Source organism: Periplaneta americana, chromosome 17, assembly GCF_040183065.1.
Source record: "Periplaneta americana isolate PAMFEO1 chromosome 17, P.americana_PAMFEO1_priV1, whole genome shotgun sequence".
In the NCBI taxonomy this organism is placed as follows: domain Eukaryota; kingdom Metazoa; phylum Arthropoda; class Insecta; order Blattodea; family Blattidae; genus Periplaneta; species Periplaneta americana.
Genome location: NC_091133.1, coordinates 115,212,057 through 115,237,224, shown reverse-complemented (window position 1 = coordinate 115,237,224; position 25,168 = coordinate 115,212,057). Strand labels below are relative to the sequence as shown.

Below are 25,168 nucleotides of genomic sequence, written 5' to 3'. Positions count from 1 at the left end.
GTTAGTTCGGAATGTTCTATCGTCATTGTGCTTTTCGTGTTTGTTTTCATAGTAGGTGTTGACCATGTACATGGCGCGAAATTAACTAGGATTACATGGATAAGATACGTAGCGATAAATTTGATCTGTGCAAGTAATTTTAACCTTTATTTAAAGGAAGATTAGCCACCATGATAAAGCAACGACACACTCGCCTCTGCTGTCCCGAGATAGATTCTCACTGAAGTGTTGTTAGTTTGCTTGTCGTGTATCGTATTTTGTGTTTCAGGGTTCGTTCCCGAGCTTTTCCCCGAATCCAGTACCCCGAATAGTCTTCCAGAATGGACATTTTCTCGAATTCTATACCCCGAATAGTCTTCCAGAATGGACATTTTCCTGAATCCAATACCGCGAATATTCTTGCAGAATGGACATTTTCCCGAATCCTCTTTTTCGAATCCAATATCCAGAATAGTCTATTTCCAAAGTGGACATTTTACCGAATCCTCCTTCCCGAATCCAATACCACGAACAGTCTTCCAGAATGGACATTTTCCCGAAATCCTCTTTCCCGATTCCAATACCCCTACCCCAATAATATCTTTCCAGAAAGGACATTTTCTCGAATTCTATACCCCGAATAGTCTTCCAGAATGGACTTTTTCCCGAAATCCTCTTTCCCAATTCCAATACCCCTACCCAATAGTATCTTTCCAGAATGGACATTTTCTCGAATTCTATACCCCGAATAGTCTTCCAGAATGGACATTTTCCGAAACTCTCTTTCCCGATTGCAATACCACTGCTCAAATAGTATCTTTTCGGAATGGACATTTTCCCGAATCGTATAACGTTTCGTTTATTAACGTTCTTTTTATTACAATAATCCAATGTGATATATATTTTAAAAATGTCTTGACTAGGTTAATTGAAATATTGAATAATATATACATAGTGTCATTTAAACAAACAATGTTAGTATTCATATCTCATTAATAAATAACGCTACATGGTTGCCTACCTATTAGTGTTATTTCTCTCTTTCAGTTGTACACCTTTTGTATGAACCAATTTTTTATTTGGTGCTTCCGTATAAAATTATTTTAAGTGGTCAAGATAAATAGGACACTCTGTATATGTAAGTATATTGTTTAGTCAACTGTTCGAAAGCAGGTTTGAACCTCACAAGTAATACCAAGAAGGCACTACTTATGATGCAACTAGGCCAGGAGATAATGGGGTAGGGTGGCCAGTTCCTTTCCCCCTCCATTGCATAAATCGCCGACTAGCTACATATTACACTAGTCAGACTTCAGTTACATACAAACAATTGTTTTTCCTCTGACACATATTGTCAAGTGAGATGTACTGCCTGATAATAGATGTACATATCAGCCAGAACGTCAATCAGAGGATGTATATGTATGTGTGTGTGTGTATATATATAATATATATATATATATACATACACACACATACACACACCATTATTAAACTATAACATTCAATATCGGAGATTTATTTCCTTTCTAGGAAATGGTCATTCAGGATATTGGATTAAGGATTCTTTACGGGACTCCTCAGGATCGTCTAGTACTCGTGCATTAGCGTTTTCTTCAGGAATTTTATACGATTATTCGCTCCGCAAATCGTTTGCCATAAAATTCTGTCAAATTAATCATGTGTAAATACAATATGTTATACTAATTCCCCATTATTTACCCCATACATGCAGAGTACGGGATCCATGTATGAACCTTATTGGAATTGTTACGGAATGAGATCAAAATAATGATATTTATTTATTTATTTATTTATTTATTTATTTATTTATTTATTTATTTATTATTTTGCTAATAATTGTAACATAAAATATGATATATATACAGAAAAACTTTAGCTCGCCCCTGAAAGAGTAGAACTCGTGCTCAGGGGTGGATTCCTGAATTGAAATTAATAATTATACAATACAATTTGTCTTATGTCTATTGCAATTATAGTATATAAATTTAAATTTACAATTTTTCAATTTTTATAAAATGCCTATGCTGACGCAGTTAAAATTAAATTGAGTACAGTATAAAATTGTCCAACTATACAACGTGATCTGAAGTTTTTCCGCTTCTACTTCGCGATATTGGTGCAAAAAATAATATGGAGCCATTTTTCAATCCTATTATCAAGAAGCTGTGTGAATTGAGGACCATAGTCCGGGCGCATAAATGAAGAAAATCCATGATCCCATTTCGACACGAGCTCGCAACTTTTCGGTTGAAGGGCAACGCCTTAAACGCGGCGCCATCGTACGCTCTACGTCAAGATCAAAGCCTGAGATAAAACAAGATAACACAGAACAAAAACAAGTCACTTGGTCCCTGTTGTAAGCACTTGAGTTTTCTAAGTACAAGAGAAAATTTCTTTTTTGATGATAGTGCGATTTAAATGGATTCTTTTCGGTTCACTGTACAGCAGCTAGTGTTTGTGTTTGTCATGTACTAACTCTGCCCGACAAGAGCAAAGATTTGCACAGAATTCCCACGTGTCAAAGTTCTCAGTAGACCTACAGTGTATACATAATCTTGTTAGGAAATTGAGAGAGATTGGAAGTTTATATAAAAAGCGTTGACGAAGGGGAGGTGACTTGCTTTGTCCCCAGGAACCTTTGCACGATGTAACGCTTCATGTAGAGAGTTTTTAAATAAAGCTGCGTATATTATTTTTTAGTGCAGACGTCCCCAAAGCAATAGGTAGGCCTAGCGCCGAATCACGGTTGAATGCAACCTGCAACACTTGAGGAGTGGGGATGGAGAGGCAGCTGATACAAATCACATAGTGTGGCGGTGATGGATTGCTTCATGTAGCTGCTACTAATGAATGTTTATTTATCGAATTATCAACATAAATAATATACATTTACACAAAATTATTCCATGAAATATTTCCCTACAGTTATCTTTTTAAATATAACACAATAAACATTTGTTTGAAAATTGATGTAATGTTACTCTTTTTAGTCAGTCAACGAAGATAAAAGTACAGAATGAAGTCAAGAACAAAATATAAGTTGGAATGAATAAACAGTATATTGAAATTAAGAAAAAGGAAGAAGGAAACAGGGACATGAATAATAAATAATTTGCTTAATTTTTTCTTAAATTAATTGAACTCAAAATAACCTAGGTTAGGATTTATTATCAAAAATAGAGTAATTATACAGGGTGATCTGTTTGGGTATGGATAAAATAAAAACACCGTAAAACATTTTCTACTGAACTTGATTTGTTGAAACTTTGTGCACACAACACTGAAAGATGGGAGATTCCTCAGAGCTCAACATGACCTCCATTGCGCACCCTGCACAACTCATAACGGTGATGCAATTCAGCCCATGTCCGTTGTAACATAAGAGGGGTCATTTGTTGAAAAGCTTGAATTATTTTTGCTGTTAGATCATCAATGTTTCTGGGTTTCTGTGAATAGACAATGTCTTTAACAAAACCCCACACGAAGAAGTCAGGAGGGGTTAGATCTGGGGAGTTTGGGGGCCAAGCCAAGAGATAGCTGCTTCTCGTACTGGGTTTCGCCTGCGACCTCCTGCATGTTTCTTTAACACAGAACCTGTTTCTACAAATGTTCGATACCACAACATTATGGAATCGTATTTAGGTACATTACGCACACCATACTCACGTCGAAATTCCCTTTGAACTCTTTTAATCTCAAATTTAGCATACCAAAGAACACATTGTGCCCGCTGTTGATTTTTAGTAGCCATTTTAATCATCTACGATTTTCATTTGTTCTTTCATATTATGTAGGCCTATTGTTGACTGTCATATATGGAAACTCCCATCTTTTAATCATAATATAAGCAGCAAGAAATTTTTCCTGCTATCATAATAGCTTTATTATAATAAATTAAAATTATACATACCCAAACGGATCAGACCGTACCTCTGGCTGTGATTTAATCCAGTGGTTGTGTAACATTTAGGTTCAACTAAAGGACAAGTCAAATTTCTTCTGGTAGAATAAACATGTTTTTATTCTTTATATTTCTGACAATTTTTATGATAATCTATACTAATAATAAATCTGTAGCCGAAATTTTTCTGGTAATTTTCGATTTTCCGAAAATAATTGGTTTTAACATGTATAATTAACCACCCTGAAACCAAAAATCGCTTTTTTTTATTTTTGTCTGTCTGGATGTTTGTTACCTTTTCACGCGATAATGGCTGAACCGATTTATATGAAAATTGGAATATAAATTAAGTTCGTTGTAACTTAGATTTTAGGCTATATGGCATTCAAATACTTTATTTAAAAGGGGGGTTATAAGAGGGCCTGAATTAAATAAACCGAAATAACTCGCTTATTATTGATTTTTGTGAAAAAATGTTACATAACAAAAATTTCTTTAAAAATGATTTCCTATACGTTTCATTCCAAGCAAAATTTTGATGGGACCAAATTGCATCAAAAACGGATGTTCTCTGAATCAAATTATCATATTTTAATTATTTGCATGTAATAACAATTAAGAAACATGTTAAAGGAATTATCAGTGCACTAAATGAGCGGTCTCTGGACCAAAATAATCGCATTTTAATTATTTAAATACAATTTAAATTAAGTCACATATTAAACGATTTATCCTTCTATCAAACACGAATTTTCCCTGGACCATATGTCCTATTTTAATTATGTAATTACTTTATATTTATTCCTAACAAGTGCAGCGGAGCGCACTGGTACGGCTAGTATTTTAATATGTTTGTTCAATAAGGAAAAAATTTAAATCGGAATAAATCAAATTTGTTGAATAATCAATTGACTTGTTTAAGCAAATTTTAATTATCCGTTTTGATACAAGTGAATGGCTACACGCAATTGTATAATTTAGTTCCTACACATACAGTAGGTCATGAGGCAGCCCAGTTGGTAGAGCAGCTAACTATACCACCTCATTCTAGTGCCGTGGTAATGAAAGTATGGAGCTCTACCTCCTTGCTCCCAAACGCCTTAACGCTGTGATTCTTTCCAAATTCTTCCGTAGTTGAAAATGTTACCTAATGAAACAGAGTATCTCCGTTAATTTGATTAAATATCGTATGATTTATAAGTGTTTACATCTCTGCTAAAGATCGAACAAAGTACTGATTAAATGTGGTGGAAGAGAATGTCATGAAATATTATTTAGCTGTTTCAAGTTTAAATTAATGTGGGCAAATCCATTTGTTACAGCTTGAGAGAGAGATCGGTCTAATGTTTGCTGACAGTTTAATTTCTCTATTACGCAGAACAGAGTTGGCGGTAGAGCAAGGCTTGTGCTATAAATAACTTAATATAATTTCTGAACAAATATCATCAATTATTATTTTATGTAAGTTATAAGTTAGCGGTTTTGGCTTCGCTGTCTACCAGCATCGCTGGAGGCTACAGAGTTTCCCACAAGTTTGCTAATGCTCGTGGAAAACGCTTAGTAATCAACTAATCACGTACAACGGAGGCAGTGGGTTATCCAGGCTTGATCTCACTTAATTTAACGCTGTGATGTTAAATACGTGGAAGCATTCTTTTGATTATCTAAAAGTTTATCTACTGTCCAGGAGGTCTCGGGTTCGATTCTCGATTTTGCCAAGGAATTTTCCTCTGTATATGAATTGTTCATAGGTATGAATGATCTGGTATTGTGTTGTCCTTAAGTTAGATTTAGTTAAAACAGGGATGCAAAACTGGGCGCCAGTTGTGGCAGACGTCACAAGCCGGAATACATCACTCATCCCTTCCTTCAACTCCACACGTCAATTACATGATACGGTAGAGGGAATTTGTATTCAGTATCTAGTAGTGGAATTCAGCGCATTATCGTTCGGATAATAGTTTAAAAAGCAATGAGAAAATGAATACTGAACAGTGTGCCAAAAAAGGCACAAAATTAGAAATACTCTTTTTCAGAAATACATTACATTAATTTATCATGAATACACTACTGGAAATACTAGATTTTAAAGATGAGCAGGACTTATTATGTTTTTTAGGGTCAATTAAAATCGTATGGAAGTCAATACACAGTGATGCGAAAAGTGTGGTTTTTGAAGACAAGCTATTATTTCAAAATGCAGAAACTTACTTACTTACTGGCTTTTAAGGAACCTGGAGGTTCATTGCCGCCCTCACATAAGCCCGCCATCGGTCCCTATCCTGAGCGAGATTAATCCAGTCTCTACCATCATATCCCACCTCCCTCAAATCCATTTTAATATTATCTTCCCATCTACGTCTCGGCCTCCTCAAAGGTCTTTTTCCCTCCGGCCTTCCAACAAATGCTCTATATGGATTTCTGGATTCGCCCATACGTGTTACATGCCCTGCCCATCTCAAACGTCTGGATTTAATGTTCCTAATTATGTCAGGTGAAGAATACAATGCGTGCAGTTCTGTGTTGTGTAGCTTCCTCCATTCTCCTGTAACTTCATCCCTCTTAGCCCCAAATATTTTCCTAAGCACCTTATTCTCAAACACCCTTAACCTATGTTCGTCTCTCAAAGTGAGAGTCCAAGTTTCACAACCATAAAGAACAACCGGTAATATAACTGCTTTATAAATTCTAACTTTCAGATTTTTTGACAGCAGCATTTTAACGTTAACCGTAATCAAATACACGGAGCTTGTATTTGTCAAGCTTCAACTAAGTTCACCGTAACGAAACGCTAACGAACGTCGATAGTAATCCCAGCCTAAGGCTATGGTATGGATGATGATGATGATGATGATGATGATGATGATGATATGTGAATTAATGATGGTGAGGTCCAACGCCGAAAGTTACCCAGCAATTCTGCATCAATTGGTTGAGGGAAAACCCAGGAAAAAATCCCCAACCAGGATTTGCACCCGGGCCGTTCGTCTGACGGACAGCGGTGAACTAAAAACCGAGTAGTTAATCGAAACAGTTAATAGTGTGTGGCACTCTTTCAAATTCATGTATGTCTAAAATGCGAGAGATGACTGTGTCATTCATTCAGTTCTCGAAAAATCACAAACAAATCTGGAACAATCAATCAAAGCAGTCAATTCCGGTCCTCTTTTCAGCTTTATTCTGTATCATATGTGAGAGACAGGCGAGTTATTAAGTTAAAAAATTATCAACCGCCGTTCAAGAGCGTCACGTACTCATTTCAGAAGTGTCAAAAACATTGAATAGGCTTACAGGAAGTGTAAAGCAGGCTCCAAATTAAAATATAATAATTCAAGACTCGAAACCATGAAATTTATGTGATTTAATAGTGTTATTATGACCAGAACTGGTAATAGCAACTACCAAATCTTCAAAGAAAACTATGCTGAGTTATTATCCATCTCACGTTAAAAATTCATTACTTTAGACCGAGTTTTAACCCGCGAAATTAGCATCCATTGCCAAGCGTGGTACTTAATCGACTGCTGAGGATGACTATATAGGTCATGTCTTCCATAGACCTGCCTTCAAAACCGCACAGCACAGTTATATAAATCCACAATTGTTAAATACCGCAAAGAACTGGATCATAAGTACTGCTGAAGATAAATGTTTTCTTGTAATTCATTGCTGTTTGTTTTTTGTTTCCTAAAATTATAAAGACTTTTTAAACGGTGGTTTGACCAGATTGAAGGACTCTGGTTCAAATTGAAGCATTAACTATATTCAACTGAGGTTCGTCATAGGTAACTCCCAAATAAAGTATTTCTGTGTTAGACCAGGCGTTTGAGTTTATATAAGATGTACCACTAAATGACACATAATTTAGATGAATTATTATTGTTATTACTTACTTACTTACTTACTTACTTACTTACTTACTTACAAATGGCTTTTAAGGAAGCCGAAGGTTCATTGCCGCCCTCACATAAGTCCGCCATCGATCCCTATCCTATGCAAGATTAATCCAGTCCCTATCATCACATTCCACCTTCCTCAAATCCATTTTAATATTATCCTCCCATCTACGTCCCGGCCTCCCCAAAGGTCTTTTTCCCCTCCGATCTATATGCATTTCTGGATTCGACCAACGTTCTACATGCCCTGCCCATCTCAAACGTCTGGATTTAATGTTCCTAATTATGTCAGGTGAAGAATACATTGCGTGCAGCTCTGCGTTGTGTAACTTTCTCCATTCTCCTATAACTTCATCCCTCTTAGCCCCAAATATTTTCCTAAGAACCCTTAATCTCTGTTCCTCTCTCAAAGTGAGAGTCCAAGTTTCACAACCATACAGAGCAATCGGTAATATAACTGTTTTATAAATTCTAACTTTCAGATTTTTTGACAGAAGACTAGATGACAAAAGCTTCTCAACCGTATAATAACAGACATTTCCCATATTTATTCTGCGTTTAATTTCCTCCCGAGTGTTGTTGTTATTATTATTATTATTATTATTATTATTATTATTATTATTATTATTATTATTATTATTGTTACTCATTATCTGTGTAGTTTGTCATTAATTAATAATAATGATAATAATAGTAGTAGTAGTAGCAGTAGCAGCAGCAGACGTTTAATAATATGGTAGTTATGTTAGTGATGACAATAATGATAGTAACGATAGAGAAAAAAGTTCTCTACACTTGTTTTGAATACATTATTGTTATCCGTACGATTATCTCCTTTGAAAGACATTAATAACAACATCAATATTTTACGTAGTACAGATACAACGTTGGGAAGTACTTTTTACAAAATCGAGGAAAAGTGTGGAAAACGAGTAGAGCGAGTTTTTCAATTTCCGAGATTTTGTAATACATTTCACAAACTATTATACAACTTTTTTACATGATCATATTTTTAAAATTGCAAATACAATATATTTTGAATTGAAAATTTAGAGCAATATTATTCCAAAGCCTTCACAAAACTATACTGTAATGGTAAGTAAGTGACAATAAGTGTACTGTAATGGGGCTATTTCAGGATAGGTTTATGTAATGAAGAATTGTTTCCCTAGCAACAAGTTTCTGTGTGGGAATTCTAACTTTCAAGGCTTAACAACAATAGCTGTAAATACAACAAAAAACACGATCGTACAAAATATTTTTGAGAAATGGAACTAGAGAGGAAATCATTGCATTATAAATACTTGTCGAGGAATTTTCCCCACCCCAACTGCAGCGTGTTTTGAATGACGTGCTCCGAGAGCCTCCGCTGTACTTGGTCACAAGGAAGAGCTTTTTGCTGCTGATGTAATACGTAATGCGTGTCACACGTCGCCCTGACAAGTACACGGGTTTCTAATTCCCTGGGAAGGCCCCGCATCACGTGTCGTCTTTGACGTTAATGTGAGCAAACATCTGAGATGATGCCATGTTTGTAGTCTACTTAAAATTATTTATAAACAGTCTGGGGTCTGTGTATTGAAACGTCAACTTGTACATCGTATTATTATTCTCTCCTTACAAGGCATGCGATACCATATGAAGGATAGAACACGCCTACAAACCTGCATTTGTTTTGTTTGCTTAACCAAATGTGAAATGTTTATTATATTAACCTGTATTGTAGTTAGCTAATTAGCAAAACAGATACGTAACTTCATTACTAATGAAATCATAGATGATGTGTTAATTATAACTAAAACACAGCGAGAAATAAAAGGCCACATGTTTGTTGTAATTGCAGAACAAATGACGGGGATGGAACCTTGTTTTCTTTGATAAAATTAGTTGATTATGTTTTTCATTGTAGTTAGACTAATTCATTGAACCATAAAATAAAGTGAATAAATGAATAAATAAACGCATCATTGAATAACGTAGTAATGTTAAAAATATACAGGGCTTTCATTTCAAAACTTCCCAGTATAAATAACTTACTTTTTACTTTTACTTTTATAGGCGTTTCCACTTTCAGCGGTTGCCTTTTATTCCCTTTTTCCATTCATCCATTTTCCAACCCTCTAGCTTCCATCGGTATGGCATAGTTGCGCCCCGAAGAAATCAGGTAGCAGAATGGACATGGCATAGTTGCGCTCCGAAGAAATCAGGTAGCAGAAGGGACATGGCATAGTTGCGCCCCGAAGAAATCAGGTAGCAGAAGAGACATGACATAGTTGCGCCCCGAAGAAATCATGTAGCAGAATGGACATGGCATAGTACACACGAAAGTAATTGTCATAAAATAAATAAATTACTTAAAAATATTACAGTGATAGCTGCACTGAAATCAGGTAGGCCTAGCACATGATCAATTTTACTATTTAAAATAACACTTTTTTTAATCGATCACACACAATAAATGAACTGCATTTTTTGTTTCTACATCGATATCTTAACCCTACAGTACAGGGTTTCGAAAATTGAAACTTAGAACCATCTTTACCCTTTTCACTAAGCTTAACATTCATTTTAAATTAACCTCACTGTACGCCACAGACGGTGTGAAAATCACTAATAAAATGTCAAGACTGCTAAGACCCCATATTCCAACGGCCCACTCATTTGAATATGTCAGTTAATAGAGTACTGCCAACTTCATGGTGTTCATTTTAACGGTAGGCTATTGATAATCACTGCATAAACAGTAGAAAAACAGTTAATAAAGTACAGTACTGCCAACTTCATGGTGTTCATTTTAACGGTAGGAAACTGCATAAACAGTAGAAAAACAGTTAATAAAGTACTGCCAACTTCATGGTGTTCATTTTAACGGTATCGAAAATGAATATTAAATCGAATAAGAAATCAATAAGGTTGGTTGATTACAAGGCTCGAGATCCCGTAATGTCTTTTTCTCTGCCTATTTCATCGGGGCGCAACTATGCCATGCCCATTTTCTCTACATGATGGGAACGGGGCGCAGCTAGGCCCACAAAACAGGGACCCTTTTTATCTGCTGCATCTTATCTGACCGTGGGGCGCAACTATGCCCTGTCCCCTTCCATGGCCTCAGCAACTCCTCCTCTCTCTATGTAAGTCTAGGTCGCCCTTTTCTCCTCCTCCCTGGGGGTGACCAATTGAAAACTTTTTTAGGCATCGCTCTTCGGCCATCCTCTGAACATGTCCAAACCATTGAAGTCTTCGACATTCCAAACGGTCGATCACACCTTCTTGTATGTTCCACTTTTCCAAAATCGTGTCATTTCTGACCCTCTGGAGACGGGATATGCATAGACTCCTTCTTAGTCCATCCATTTCCACAGATCTAACACGGTCTTTTTGTCTTTCTGTCAGAGTCCAGCTCTCCCTTCCATAAGTCAAGTCACTCTCTACAAGTACATCAAGTATCATTTTCTTTGTCTCCATTCTAACATCCCTATCCTAAAGCACACCATTAAGTTGTTTTATAGCATTTCTTGCTTGTATGTTTAAAGCATGTGCCAGATTGATGGAGAACCGATCCCAGATATTTAAATTGATCTACTGACTTCACTATGCCATTAGAGAATTTCAATCTAAATAAGTAATTACTTAAATTGAAGCGCCTTGTATCTGTAGTAACATACGGGACTCGAAATACGACTTTAAAGTCCACATCTGTGGAGTAACGGTCAGCACATCTGGCCGCGAAACCAGGTGGCCCGGGTTTCTAATCCCGGTCGGGGCAAAATACCTGGTTGAGGTTTTTTCCTGAGTTTTCCCTCAACCCAGTACGAGCAAATGCTGGGTAACTTTCGGTGCTGGACCCCAGACTCATTTCACCGGCATTACCACCTTCATTTCATTCAGACGCTAAATAACCTAGATGTTGATACAGCGTCGTAAAATAACCCAATAAAATAAAATAAACGACTTTAAAAAAAGTCTACTAGGTGGACTAACGTGTTATTAAGAGAGCTGAAAATAACTGAGGACGAAAAACATTTCCATTGTCTAACACACCAGACTGGCTTAGATTTATTTAAAATGCTCTCCATAGAAAAATATATGTAATCCTAATCACACATTGCTTGCCGCTAACCTACAAAACTACTATGGTTGGCTCTACATTCAATATTATTTCAGAACATTTATTTTCTCAACAAAAACTTGTAAAATCTAAACAAAGATCGTGACTAGCAGACGAAAATTTACGAGTTGTATTAAGAGCGGCAATTTGTGACATATTTTCCTAAGATGTTGTTACTTACTTACTTACAAATGGCTTTTAAGAACCTGCAGGTTCATTGCCGCCCTCACATAAGCCCGCCATCGGTCCCTATCCTGTGTCTCTATCATCATATCCCATCTCCCTCAAATCCATTTTAATATTATCCTCCAATCTACGTCTCGGCCTCCCCGAAGGTCCTTTTTCCTCCGGTCTCCCAACTAACACTCTATATGCATTTCTGGATTCGTCCATACGTGCTACATGCCCTGCCCATCTCAAACGTCTGAATTTAATGTTTCTAATTATGTCAGGTGAAGAATACAATGCGTGCAGTTCTGCGTTGTGTAACTTTCTCCATTTTCCTATAACTTCATCCCTCTTAGCCCCAAATATTTTCCTAAGAACCTTATTCTCAAACATCCTTAATCTCTGTTCCTCTCTCAAAGTGAGAGTCCAAGTTTCACAACCATACAGAGCAACCGGTAATATAACTGTTTTATAAATTCTAACTTTCAGATTTTTTGAAAGCAAACTAGATTGCAAAAGCTTCTCAACCGAATAATAACACGCATTTCTCATATTTATTCTGCGTGTAATTTCCACCCTAGTGTCATTTATATTTGTTATTGTTGCTCCAAGATATTTAAATTTTTCCAGCTCTTAGAAGGATAAATCTCCAATTTTTATCCTAAGTTGTTGTAGCACAGTAAAAATAAAACAAACAAAAAATGTATAATCTATAAATCAATATTGTGTAGTCTACGTCAAATGATTGTGTTCAGAGTCTGCCACTGGAATCTGGAGTGCTCTGTCCTCCTCGATTGATATTACATCTTATTTATTGCGGTTTGCATCCAGTGACGTCATCGTGAGTACAAATTTGCCGACTGCTGCATTATACTGGGTGTTTAGTTCAAAGTGTGTCATGGCTCGCTGTATGTCGTCATGTGGCTAGCCGATGAGCCTAGAGAATTCAATCTTCCTACACTTCCGCAGAGGCATATTACTTATGTGCCAGAGAAGTTGCCTAGCAAGTACGGCGTTCATTTTGAAGAGTACTTACCGATACGCACGGTAACACCTGTAGTGGCAGGAATGTGAACTGTTTGGAAACACGTACTGAGGTGAGTTTTTTTCTTACTGTCGGGATATGTGGAGAGGGTTAAGACGATTACTTACGTATTTGTTGACATTAACTTCGACAGTCAACATGGACACGGAGCATTTGATTTGCATTGTGGAATGTTGCCGTACGCAACCGATGATAACAAATACTCTGCGTACGACTTGCCCGCGCAAAACAAGTTCGAAAGAGGTTATGGTAGCACACAGACAGTACAGACCGCAATCTGTTGCTACGACGTTCAAGTTATACCGTACATTTTCTCAAGTTCAGATTGAACGCCTTGATTAATATGCAATTTCTCTGACATATAAGCTGAAACTCGCTTCAAATCGCTGACTCACAACAGTGACGTCATGACACACTTTGAAATGAACACCGAGTAGTTGTACAATTTTCACTGAATATGAATAGTCTCTGTAGCTTAAAAGTCTGCTACATTTCCTTCCATAGGAATACATATGACACAACCTCGGGCCTTCTTCTCTTAAATTGGGGTTTTCTGTCATTCTGAAACGTCTCAACTTGTTAGAAGGAAAACAGGACATTTAAATAATAAAGTAACCCTGCCATGAATCGTTATGATCAGGATGGTAATCTGGGTGTCGAGGTAATCAAGTGATAACACACATTCACTGTAAAACACTACTATTTATTATAGCATGCAACATAAATTCGTAACACGTAACCGTTCTATACAGTTTATACACCCCTCAAACGTCACCCAACAATGGGCGACTTCGTCGTGGATTCCATGCTGTTTAAATCCGTTCTACTGCAAAAACTTGATTAAACATAAATCGAAACCAACTCACTGAACTGATGAATTCTAGAGGCAGGCTTTTAGGTATTTCACAACTCGAGTAACGATCCACCAAAAATACAAATACCGACCAGAATTTTACCAGAGTTGACTGAACACAAATCCGTCTGGAAAATGGTAGCAGCTAGAGCTAATAAATACATCCCAAAACACGCCGCTAAACTCCACCCGAAAATCTTCTACAATTCACTTGTAGGTTCCCGCACACCGATACTATTCTGTCCCAGGCAGAACTATCGAACCCAGTCCCTGCCCGCGCAACAGCTCGCACTCCACCACGCGTCCGACCTCCTCGAGCCCAACGACTAGGCTCCCTCTACATTTCGAGATGAAACTCGCTTCACAGACCAAATCTAAATCACACCACTTTCTTGACCAATCAGCAATCGTAATTACAAAATAATTAATTCTCCCCGGATCAAAAAATTAATGCTCCCTCGGTATCAACTTATCATTGGTAATAGGAACAGAAACAGAGCATAAAAAAAGGAAAATAGAGAGAAAGGTCATCTACGAGAAGTAAGAAGAGCTAGATCAGAAAGAAAAAACTACCAGCCATCTATGAAAAATGAGAATAACCAAAACTAACAGAGAAAATATGAGGATAGAAAAAAAAACTAAAAGAAATAGAAGAGAAAAGAAAGATGTGCCGAAATATAAACGGCACAATGACACACTTTGAAATGAACACCGAGTAGTTGTACAATTTTCACTGAATATGAATAGTCTCTGTAGCTTAAAATCTGCTACATTTCCTTCCATAGGAATACATATGTGGATGGATTCGTAAATAACGCGTATTGCAGAACTGAACAATTGGTTGTTAAGAAGGTTCTACGTAAACACTAAAACCACGGACTCACTCCTCACATGTCCTCTGCTGACATTGAGAACTCGTTTTTCGGTTGTTATTGTGATTGTAATCTGCTTGAAGAATGAGACTTGACATTTAAAATTCCTTTTCGGGATTGTTTTCTCTCCTCGGCGAACAAACCGCCGCGCATAAAAGATCCATATGGAGTAGCGGCTCTGCAGGTGCGGTTGTACTCAAGCTCCTTTTGTGTCGCATGTGTTGCAGACCTCTCATATGCAAAGTGCAGGGATGCGTGGGGAAGCAAGATATTTCATTCCTCGCTGCATACGTATAGACAGGAATTGTGAAATATGACAAGTAAGGTGAAATCGTGTATTGCTAACGCTTGCTAGCTCAGTGGTGCTTGCAGAATGTATTTCGTGGGCGCAGATGTCGTTACACACGTTTGATTCTGTTCTTTATGCATTTTACTCGTATAACTTTTGGATGTATGAATCTGAATTATATAGAATTGAAAACCTTTATTTGCTGAAACCGTGTAGTAACGATTAATAATGCCCGTTTACTGTATACTTTGAATATATTGTCCAATCTGGAACTGGGCTTTATTTCACGAATAATAATAATAATAATAATAATAATAATAATAATAATACGTAATACTTACTTACTTACTGGCTTTTAAGGAACCTGGAGGTACATTGCCGCCCTCACATAAGCCCACCATCGGTCCCTATTCTGAGCAAGATTAATCCAGTCTCTATCATCATATCCCACCTCCCTCAAATCCATTTTAATATTATCTTCCCATCTACGTCTCGGCTTCCCCAAAGGTCTTTTTTCCCTCAGGCCTCCCAATTAACACTCTATATGCAGTTCTGTATTCGCCCATACGTGCTATATGCCCTGCCCATCTCAAACGTCTGGATTTAATGTTTCTAAGTATGTCAGGTGAATAATACAATGTGTGCAGTTCTGTGTTGTGTAACTTTCTCCATTCTCCTGTAACTTCATCCCTCTTAGCCCCAAATAGTTTCCTAAGCACCTTATTCTCAAACACATGTTTTTTCTCTTTTTATTCGAAGTGTACGATTTGCTTCCCGTCTTTTATTGAAATAATTATCTTTATTCGCCTCAACTGGATTCTGTAAGAATTTCAATTTTGCCTGTTTCCTTCTTTCTACTACCATGCAACAATCTTCATCAAACCACGGTTTCTTTTTCTTAGTTTCATAATAACCTATGCTCTGTTCAGCTGCAATTTTGATATTATCTCGGATATTTTCCCACAAGCTATTAATATCTAACTCTTCCTCAACTTCATCGGAACTTGCTAATACGGCAAACCTATTTGAAATTTCGACCTCATAATGGTGGTCGTGCCAGAGAATCAGTCCCATTCCGAGAGGCTTATTTGAAGGTTTCGTAACAAGCTGGTTTTTACGGTGATGGATTGTTAGCCCTTCGCCCAACCCCCAAGCTGGAGGACCACCCCTCATCGGCTGTCCGCGACTGCTTATTCAATATATTCACAGCTACCCTCCATATCTAGAGGACGTCTCCTCGATCCGCAACCTGAGGACGCGCCATGCCGTGGTGATAGGGACCCACAATACATGGGTGAAGATACACTGTTTCAAGATGGGAACCTACCTTTGAATAACCCTATAGGCCTAATATCAGTACATCTTGATTACACAACTTTTAACACTATATCACCTAGGAATACAATATATGGTGATTATTTGACATGTTAATTTGATATCAGTAATTTCTTCGTAATACCACCATCACTCATACCAACAGTGCAGAAAGAAATTCACTAAAGTATTGGCGGACCATCTGATCTGTGCCTCTACAGCGCTGTCGTCGTTCTTGGAAAAGTTAACGCCTGTACTCACTCCATTGCACCCGCTTTCCTCCACGTTAAACAGCACGCCACGAACCTTGCCGAATAGGGACGTTGCCAAACTTCCGTCAAACGGTGTCATAAATAACTGGTCCTCCATGCTACAATATCATTTCTTTCAATCAAAATACATCTTGTATTTCTACATTTTTTAAACCTAAATCCCATGTCTCGAATCACTTTTCGTAGTTTTTCTCTCCAACCTTGGAAATTATTACTTCTCTCGCAATCTTCAGTAATTTCTTCAATGTTGAAACTTTTTTCTGAACGGTATAAAATTCTTGTATCTTTCTTCTTAAAATACATCGGTTCATATCATCTACAATAATTAAAAGTTCCCTTGGTCTGTTCTTCCCTGGTGATTCTAGCTTTTCATCTCCTGCACAGACTCCCTCTCTCCTGATTTTCTTTATTAGGAGTTCTGACCTGCCTATATAAATTACATAAAATGTTGTATTATTAGTATTAGTTAAGTAAGTAATTTTAATACATAATCAATTGAAATAAAATAAGCCTCACCTGTGATATCAGATGCTCTTCTCGTTGCCTGATTTATAGGAAACAGATATTGACCTGTTTGTTTCTCTTCATCGCAAAATGCTATTACGTACTTGCTTAATAATATTTCTTTCGCCACTCCGTGCTACAGTATTCATGTTGAGTTGACAACACTGGACTGCAAGTGCAAATATTGTAAACTGTCCCGCAAGAAGGCTCAAAATTGTGAGTAGTGGGGGACAGAAAGGGAGAGAGATAGAAAAGAGAGAGATAGGAATGCAGGGAGAGAAATGAATTACCGAGGCTTAGATGGAATTAGGATTCAGTTCGCATATCTTACGGGGGAACAGATCCGATGGTCCTACTATACTATGTTTACAATATAACTCACATCTATATTTAGGCGGAAAAAGAAATTGCATTGGTTGCTTAGAAAATAAAGTGTTTAAAATATTATTCCTCTGCGAGCTAGAGCAAATTTTGCCTAAGGCTCGGAGAACTGCAATAAATTTACGCTCTGTATCTCGCATACAAGATTAACTGCATTGGGTCCCGCGTTAAGGAACTTGCCAGATCGGAACTTAGATTACTATTCTTTAACTTATAGATCGGACGCAAAGATGCGATTCGGTGCTCAGTAGAGCATTAACATCTGTTGGGCATTCTCTTCTCGAGAAGCGTTTACAACCGTGTTCCGGAAGTAGCAAGGTTCCCACCGCTCGAAACAGAATCTCTTCCTGAAACCCACTTCGTGATAAGGAGATGCAATTCCAGAGGAACTCATAACACCGCCTTATGTTGCTGCATCAATTTTTAAGTGAGAGAAATTCATTTTATTTCGTTAAGATGTTTTCATCTGGGTTCATCTCGATACACTATCGCATAAACCGAAGTTATCGGACGTATAGTCCTGTCGCTCTTATTTCCGGCAGCCAATTACGTTGCAGGTCGGCTACATTTAAACGTATGAGTCTTGTCATTCGTTACTGATGACTCCTAAGGCTCGATAAATACTTAATGTAATCGCTCGCCATTTTGGCTCTTTCGTTGGCGTTCGCAGAAAGCACACGAGGACGATATTTTTCCGCTCAATTATTTGCTGAATTACAGTGCGTTTGATTTATTATCATAGGAGCTACGACATGATAATGTTTAACGGTGTGGTAAATAGATTCCTCGTCTGGTAGTTCGGCAACGAAAGAACAAAAATGGCGAACGTTACTACTTACCTAGACTTTATAGAGCCTTCACTTCCTAAGGCGTAAGCAAAGAGGAGGAGTCACGCCGGAAATAACAGCGACGCAACTATAGTGACTAGTGTAAATGCAAGGTAACATTATGAAATTGGAACCGTGTAGCTAGACTCCAATACAAAGTCTTCTTTACCCTATATTTCCTTTAACTACAATAGAATGATACTAACATACTAGCCATACCAACACATAATACATTATGTATCAATCATCATACACAATCTCGCTCTCGCACTTGTGGAATACCCTACCCAGTGGCATCAGAGACTGTCGGAATTTAGTAGCGTTCAAAAGCAAACTTATTAAGCATTTTTCTTACTGCGTAGAGTAGGTTTAATTTTTACTTAATTAATAAAAAAATGTTTCTTTCTTCTTAACTTCTACAATAAACTGTCTAGCTTTTATTAATCAGTTAATCTTTTATACTTTGATTTTTATTGTATTTGTAAATTTAATATTAATTGTAATTATAATTGTAATTGTATTCTTAATATTGTAGTTGTAATCCCCTGGTAGAGGGGAAGAGAAGGCCTGATGGCCTTATCTCTACCAGGTTAAATAAATAAAATAATAAAAAAATAATAATGATGAAATTGGCTGTTTTTATCCGTTATGTGAATTCTCACCTTTTTTCTTTAGTAATACTACTCAATTAATATATTTTTCTAAATCGTAAACCAGTAGGGGAGCAATTACCCCCTGTTCCCCTTAAACGACGCTTCTGGTGTAAAGGCGTAAAAGAAATGCCTTTACCTTTATAATTGTCGTAAATTTTGTTAATATTTTTTTTTCGCAAAGTCTGAAGCGCTTAATATTAGGGTAAGGTTGGATTCTGAAACATGTAAATAACATTAGAGTGATGTTAACAGTATTCTATTCTATTTGGGGAATGCTGTACACTGTTACCTCCTCCACAGCTTTTCTGCGGCGAGATGCGTTCAGATCTCATCCATCTGTGTGTAATAATGTGCTATCAGAGATTATCTGCATCTCGAAAGTTTCACGGTTTACGACAAACATCTGGAAAAATCTGGACATGCAAACGTAACTCACACGGTCAGCCATGGATGGCATGTCTTTGTGACTGTTCGCTAAACGGTCTCACATTGTAAAATGTTGTAGATATGCATCCGAACCCCGAACCGCGTGATTTAAAACAAGTTTCACTAAAATGATATTAAGAACTGGTTTTTAAAATATCACGAGACTGCGACAAGAATATAAACTTTCACACTTCTATTTGTACGTATGTACTTGCATAATCGTAATATTGATCTAAGGTCTCCAGTAAGTATACATGTATGTCTGTTTCTATGTTTTAAGCAGTACGAAGTCGATTAGTCTTAATCCATTTTTATTGCGAGTTGATTCTTCGCAATTTTCCATTGCCTATTCTCACATTTAAATCTCCAAATGTACTTGCATAGTCGTAATATTGATCTACGATCTCCAGTAAGTAGCCTATGTATGTCTGTTTATATGTTTTAAAGTGGTTAAGCAGTACGAAGTCGATTAGTCTTAATCCATTTTTATTGCGAGTTCATTCTTCGCAATTTTCCATTGCCAATTCTCGCATTAAAACCACCAAATATTATAACCAGATAATCACTCTTAATTTTGCTTATAATTTTTCGTAATTTATTAATTGCACTAATTGTGGTTTATGCATATATAACAGTTGCCAAAGCAGATCAAAGTTAAGTATAAATAACTGTGGCGATTCGAGGCTGCTTGACGTTCGGGTCTTCGGGAGTGCTCAATCTCGGCGTCTCGAAACACTCACAAGCAGTCTTTACGTCAACGACGCGACGTATACAACATTGTCGTGCGGGTTTTCTGCTTTGCGGGCGCTGTTAGTCTTGTTTTCTCAATCGTTGTTCATCTCTAGTGAGAGCTGTGAAGCTGCTGAAGGCCCTATGCAGGAGGTTTTTCACGGAGAATAGTCGTATCGGGAGACAATTTTTAACCATAAGAATGCACGATCTTGAAAAGCAGTGCAGTTTTCCACGTTATAGTTCAGTTGTTTGTATCTAACAGTTTTTAGTAGGTTATTTTACAACGCTTTATCAACATCTTAGGTTATTTAGCGTCTGAATGAGATGAAGGTGATAATGCCGGTGAAATGAGTCCGGGCTCCAACACCGAAAATTACCCAGCATTTGAGGGAAAACCAGGTAACTTGCCCCGACCGGGAATCGAACCCGGGCCACCTGGTTTCGCGGCTAGACGCGCTAACCGTTACTCCACAGGTGTGGACTGTATCTAATAGTAAGAATATATAGGCTATTGTAACATGTCCAAACTGCGATGAGGATGGTAACTGCATCTGGAAATTCGCTTTCGTTTATCATTTGTTTAATTAAAATATTTTTCTTTTTTTCAGAATTACATATCGTTGTATTTACCAACGTAGCTCGTAAGTGACAATTTATAGCGTTATACTATAAAAATAATGTTGTTCAATTATTTATGTTGGACGCGAAATTCAATGCTCACTCTTGAAGGTAAGTTTTTTTTTTTTTTACTGGTAGTTTCAAATGACATTACTATGATAGCCACCGGCGTGGCTCAGTCGGTTAAGGCACTTGCCTGCCGGTCTGAAGTTGCGCTCGGACGCGGGTTCGATTTCCGCTTAGGCTGATTACCTGGTTGGGTTTTTTCAGATGTTTTTCCCAATCGTAAGATGAATGCCAGGTAATCTATGGCGAATCCTGAGCCTCATCTCGCCAAATACCATCTCGCTATCACCAATCTCATCGACGCTAAATAACCTAGTAGTTGGCACAGCGTCGTTAAATAACCAACTAAAAAAACTACTTGGATATGATAAGGCGGTTAGTAAATAATTAAGAAATGATGGTGAGAAATAATATAGAAGAGTTGCACGAGTAAAACATCAGTGTTAATTTTTTTTTTAATCCTCAACCTTGCTTCAGGAATCGAATAGCCGTCTCTTCGGTGAGGAGGTGCCGAAACATAGACCTACTCTGAAGTTTGAAAACGTCAATTCCAGAGGATCACTTCAAAACGGTTTATGCACGTAAATGGAATTCAATGAAGAATCTTTCAACTTTCGTTCCCTCTCAAATCGTTTAAATGCGCAGAACTGTTCCTGCCGTCACTGTATTATTCACCCCTGTTTTACCCAGCGAGGTAACGTTTATAGCTCTCCTTCATAGAGCTTCCGTTTACAGAGAGCGAAGGGACCTCCTGCTTCAGTTAGTTCGCCTCTAGCTGCAGTAGAACGTCAGGTTTTTTAGTTGAATACTTTTTATATGTTTTAAACTCGACACGTGCTATGTCGTGCGTGTCCGCTGCCTGCTGTGTGTATACATGTATGAGGCGATCGTTTTATTCTCATGTAATTTCCGTTAAATACTCAAGTGATAACCACGTGCACTTGAATACATTCATGTAGCCTATGTACTTAACCTCGGAGGCCAAATCTATCTATCTATCTATCTATCTATCTATCTATCTATCTATCTATCTATCTATCTATCTATCTATCTATCTATCTATCTATCTATCTTTTATTTTATTGGGTTATTTTACGACGCTGTATCAACATCTATGTTATTTAGCGTCTGAATGAAATGAAGGTAATAATCCCGGTGAAATGAGTCCGGGGTCCAGCACGGAAAGTTACCCAGCATTTGCTCGTATTAGGTTGAGGGAAAACCCCGGAAAAAACCTCAACCAGGTAACTTGTCCCGACCGGGACTCGAACCCGGGCCACCTGATTTCGAAGCCAGACGCGCTGACCGTTACTCCACAGTTGTGGACTCTATCTGTCTGTCCGTCCGTCTATCTATCTATCTATCTATCTATCTATCTATCTATCTATCTATCTATCTATCTATCTATCTGTCTGTCTGTCTGTCTATATATATATCTGTCTGTCTATATATATATATCTGTCTGTCTGTCTGTCTGTCTATATATATATATCTGTCTGTCTATCTATCTATCTGCCTGCCTGCCTGCCTGCCTATCTATCTATCTATATATCTATCTATCTATCTATCTATCTATCTATCTATCTATCTATCTATCTATCTATCTATCTATCTATCTATCTATCTATCTATCTATCTATCTATCTATCTATCTATCTATCTATCTATCTATCTATCTATCTATCTATCTATCTATCTATCTATCTATCTATCTATCTATCCAGGCTTCAGTTCTAATGTGCATATTATTGCACCATAGACTATTGTACGTAATTCTAATGACCAGGTTCGTACTTCGTATCAGTAACTCATGTTGAAATAATTCTGTACCTATTCTATAAAAAAGACCTTACGTACTGTAAATTCAATCTTCACTTCTGCCAGATCCGAAAAGATAAAATTACTCAGACATGCTATCTACTGTCCGTCCAAGTGGTTACGTCGCAGCGTCGTAAAAAGGGAGGAAATCACGTGACAGTTAATTACTTAACGAGGCCCTTTTATTTAAGTTATTTTAAACAATTGTATGGGTATAATATTACGTAGACGTTCAATTCCTAACAGAAATTGATGTTCCCAGAAAAGAGCTAAGACAGCCCAGCCACTAGCATTTACAGAGAGGCGAATAGAAGCAGGTGGGGGAAACCGGGATGCGACGTAGAAAAATGGAAAATGATGCAATATTGAAACTCTTTCGTCACTGGAAAACGCGAACATATTTTTGCAACGTACTGTTTACTATGACTGTATATGCGGTCTTGGATCTGTGTGGAGGACGGTTGAACTTCATTAGTAGAAGGGGTGGGATTGAAGTACATTAAAAAAAACTCAGGTACAATAAAAATTGAAGTAAAAATAAAATGATATCCCTGTACATCAGTCGCCATACCTATGAATCACGTATCGGTCTGAGATGGCGATTTCTCAGACCTGTGATTTTGGAACTATAGTCACGGTCGGAATCGGTGACAAACCTATTACAGCGACAAAATCACAGGTCTTCAAATCACACTCCATCTCTAGTTCGATGGATTGCAGAGGATGGTGAGATAAGTCCACGCGAACTCAGGTCATTCCTAACATACGGATAATTATACTGTACTGTATATCAGAGATGGGCATCGTGCCTCACTTGAGAATTTGTGCCTCACTGACCTTCACAGAACTTATCGCTCTGAGTGACACCATCTTCACAGTCCTCGTCCCTCCGTTACATAGCTCCTAGGCGTGGGCAGGTTCTATATCAGTTTCATAAGCAATATCAGTGGTGGCATAATGGCATTATTAAAGCAGTGTGTATGCGTTAGAAAACGAATATTTCATGAGAAATGGGAGGAAGAGATTTTTTGCTGTTTAGAAGGGGAGAACATACGATGTATGTTATGCTCGAAAATCCTATTAGGCATTAATAAATTTAATGTACATTACTCCTTATGCCATAAAGAACATGCTGAATTAGAAGGTAAGACAAATTAAATGTTATTTTTCGTACTATTCCGAAGAAAATTTATGATCTTAACATTTGCATAGTATACTAAATACGACATTATACCTTAAACACGCTGCATTAAAAGGTACGAGGAATTATATGTTGTTTGTACGTATTATTTCCAAAAGAAATTTATTTAAAAAAGTACCAAATGTGCGTAGAAAACGAAATATGATTTTCTGAAAATATTTTAGGTCGAGAACGTGCAAATCTATTAAGTAATCTTGAGAAACGCCAGAATATTCAAGAAAATAAACGTAGGCAACGTGATGGAATATTATTGGCTAGTTACGCAATTTCTTGCCTGTGATTTAAATCAATTCAATGTTGGAGAAATAGTAAAGAGGTTTATGATTAAAGCTGCCGAATTAATTTTCCAAATTGAATTAAAGTTTTCGAGTCTCTCACGTTAACCAAGCGCTTTCCTAATAATTCGCCACTGACCGCCTTAGCGATTACGATAAGGTGACGCAGGTCACAGCAGTTTATATTTCCCATCCTACTCTGCAGTCTCCTCTCCTAGTAAACGAACTATTTCAAATCGAGTGCCTCACGTAACCGAAAATTGTGCCCATGTATGCTGTAGATCCTTAGGAGGTCTTCGGCGACCTAAACATCTGAAGCCATCCAAGATTCTATATGAAATTTATGTTCGACATCAGAGTGTTGCTGATTATGACGGAAACGATATCGAGACCCATGGTTTGTAACAATTACAGATCCTCAGCGATACACAAATCGAGTTGTATCAGCGATCCGTTCTGGAGTTGGCAAGAATTTACGTCTTGGAAAGGATGCAAGCATCTTGACAAGGAAAAGCAAAGTCCTAAATATGAGGGCGGTTTGCCAGAATCCACAATGTTTGTTTGACCTATATGGGGATGCAATATTCATGAAGGAGTTTCGTTGTAGAGATAAACTCCCTTGTAATGCTGGATGGTAAGACATCTTTCTTTTAAGCAATTTATTCCCAAATCTCTTAACTGGAATTTATGTGCATGCCATTACAACTCTCGCACTGGTATCAGTTGAAGTTTTTACTTGTAGAACAGTTCTTCATATTTTTATAGAGGATTTCACGATAAGAAAAAAGCATTGAGCATATGGGGCTATTTCATCAAATGCCCAGTTGCCATAGGAACGCCTTCCTATGACATAGCTTCTAGGCTACAATGTACTAGGCAAAGCCCATAAAACCAATGCTTTTTTAACGTGAAATCCTTTATAGTGACTATTACACTCTTACTACGT

The 25,168-nt window shown here is 37.4% G+C and overlaps 1 protein-coding gene across 4 annotated transcripts in view; it reads left to right on the top strand.

Annotated features, from left to right (window-relative positions):
- corn (cornetto) overlaps window positions 1-25,168 on the top strand; it is a 321,107-nt gene that overhangs the window by 162,812 nt on the left and 133,127 nt on the right. The gene's annotated exons all lie outside the window — the stretch shown is intronic.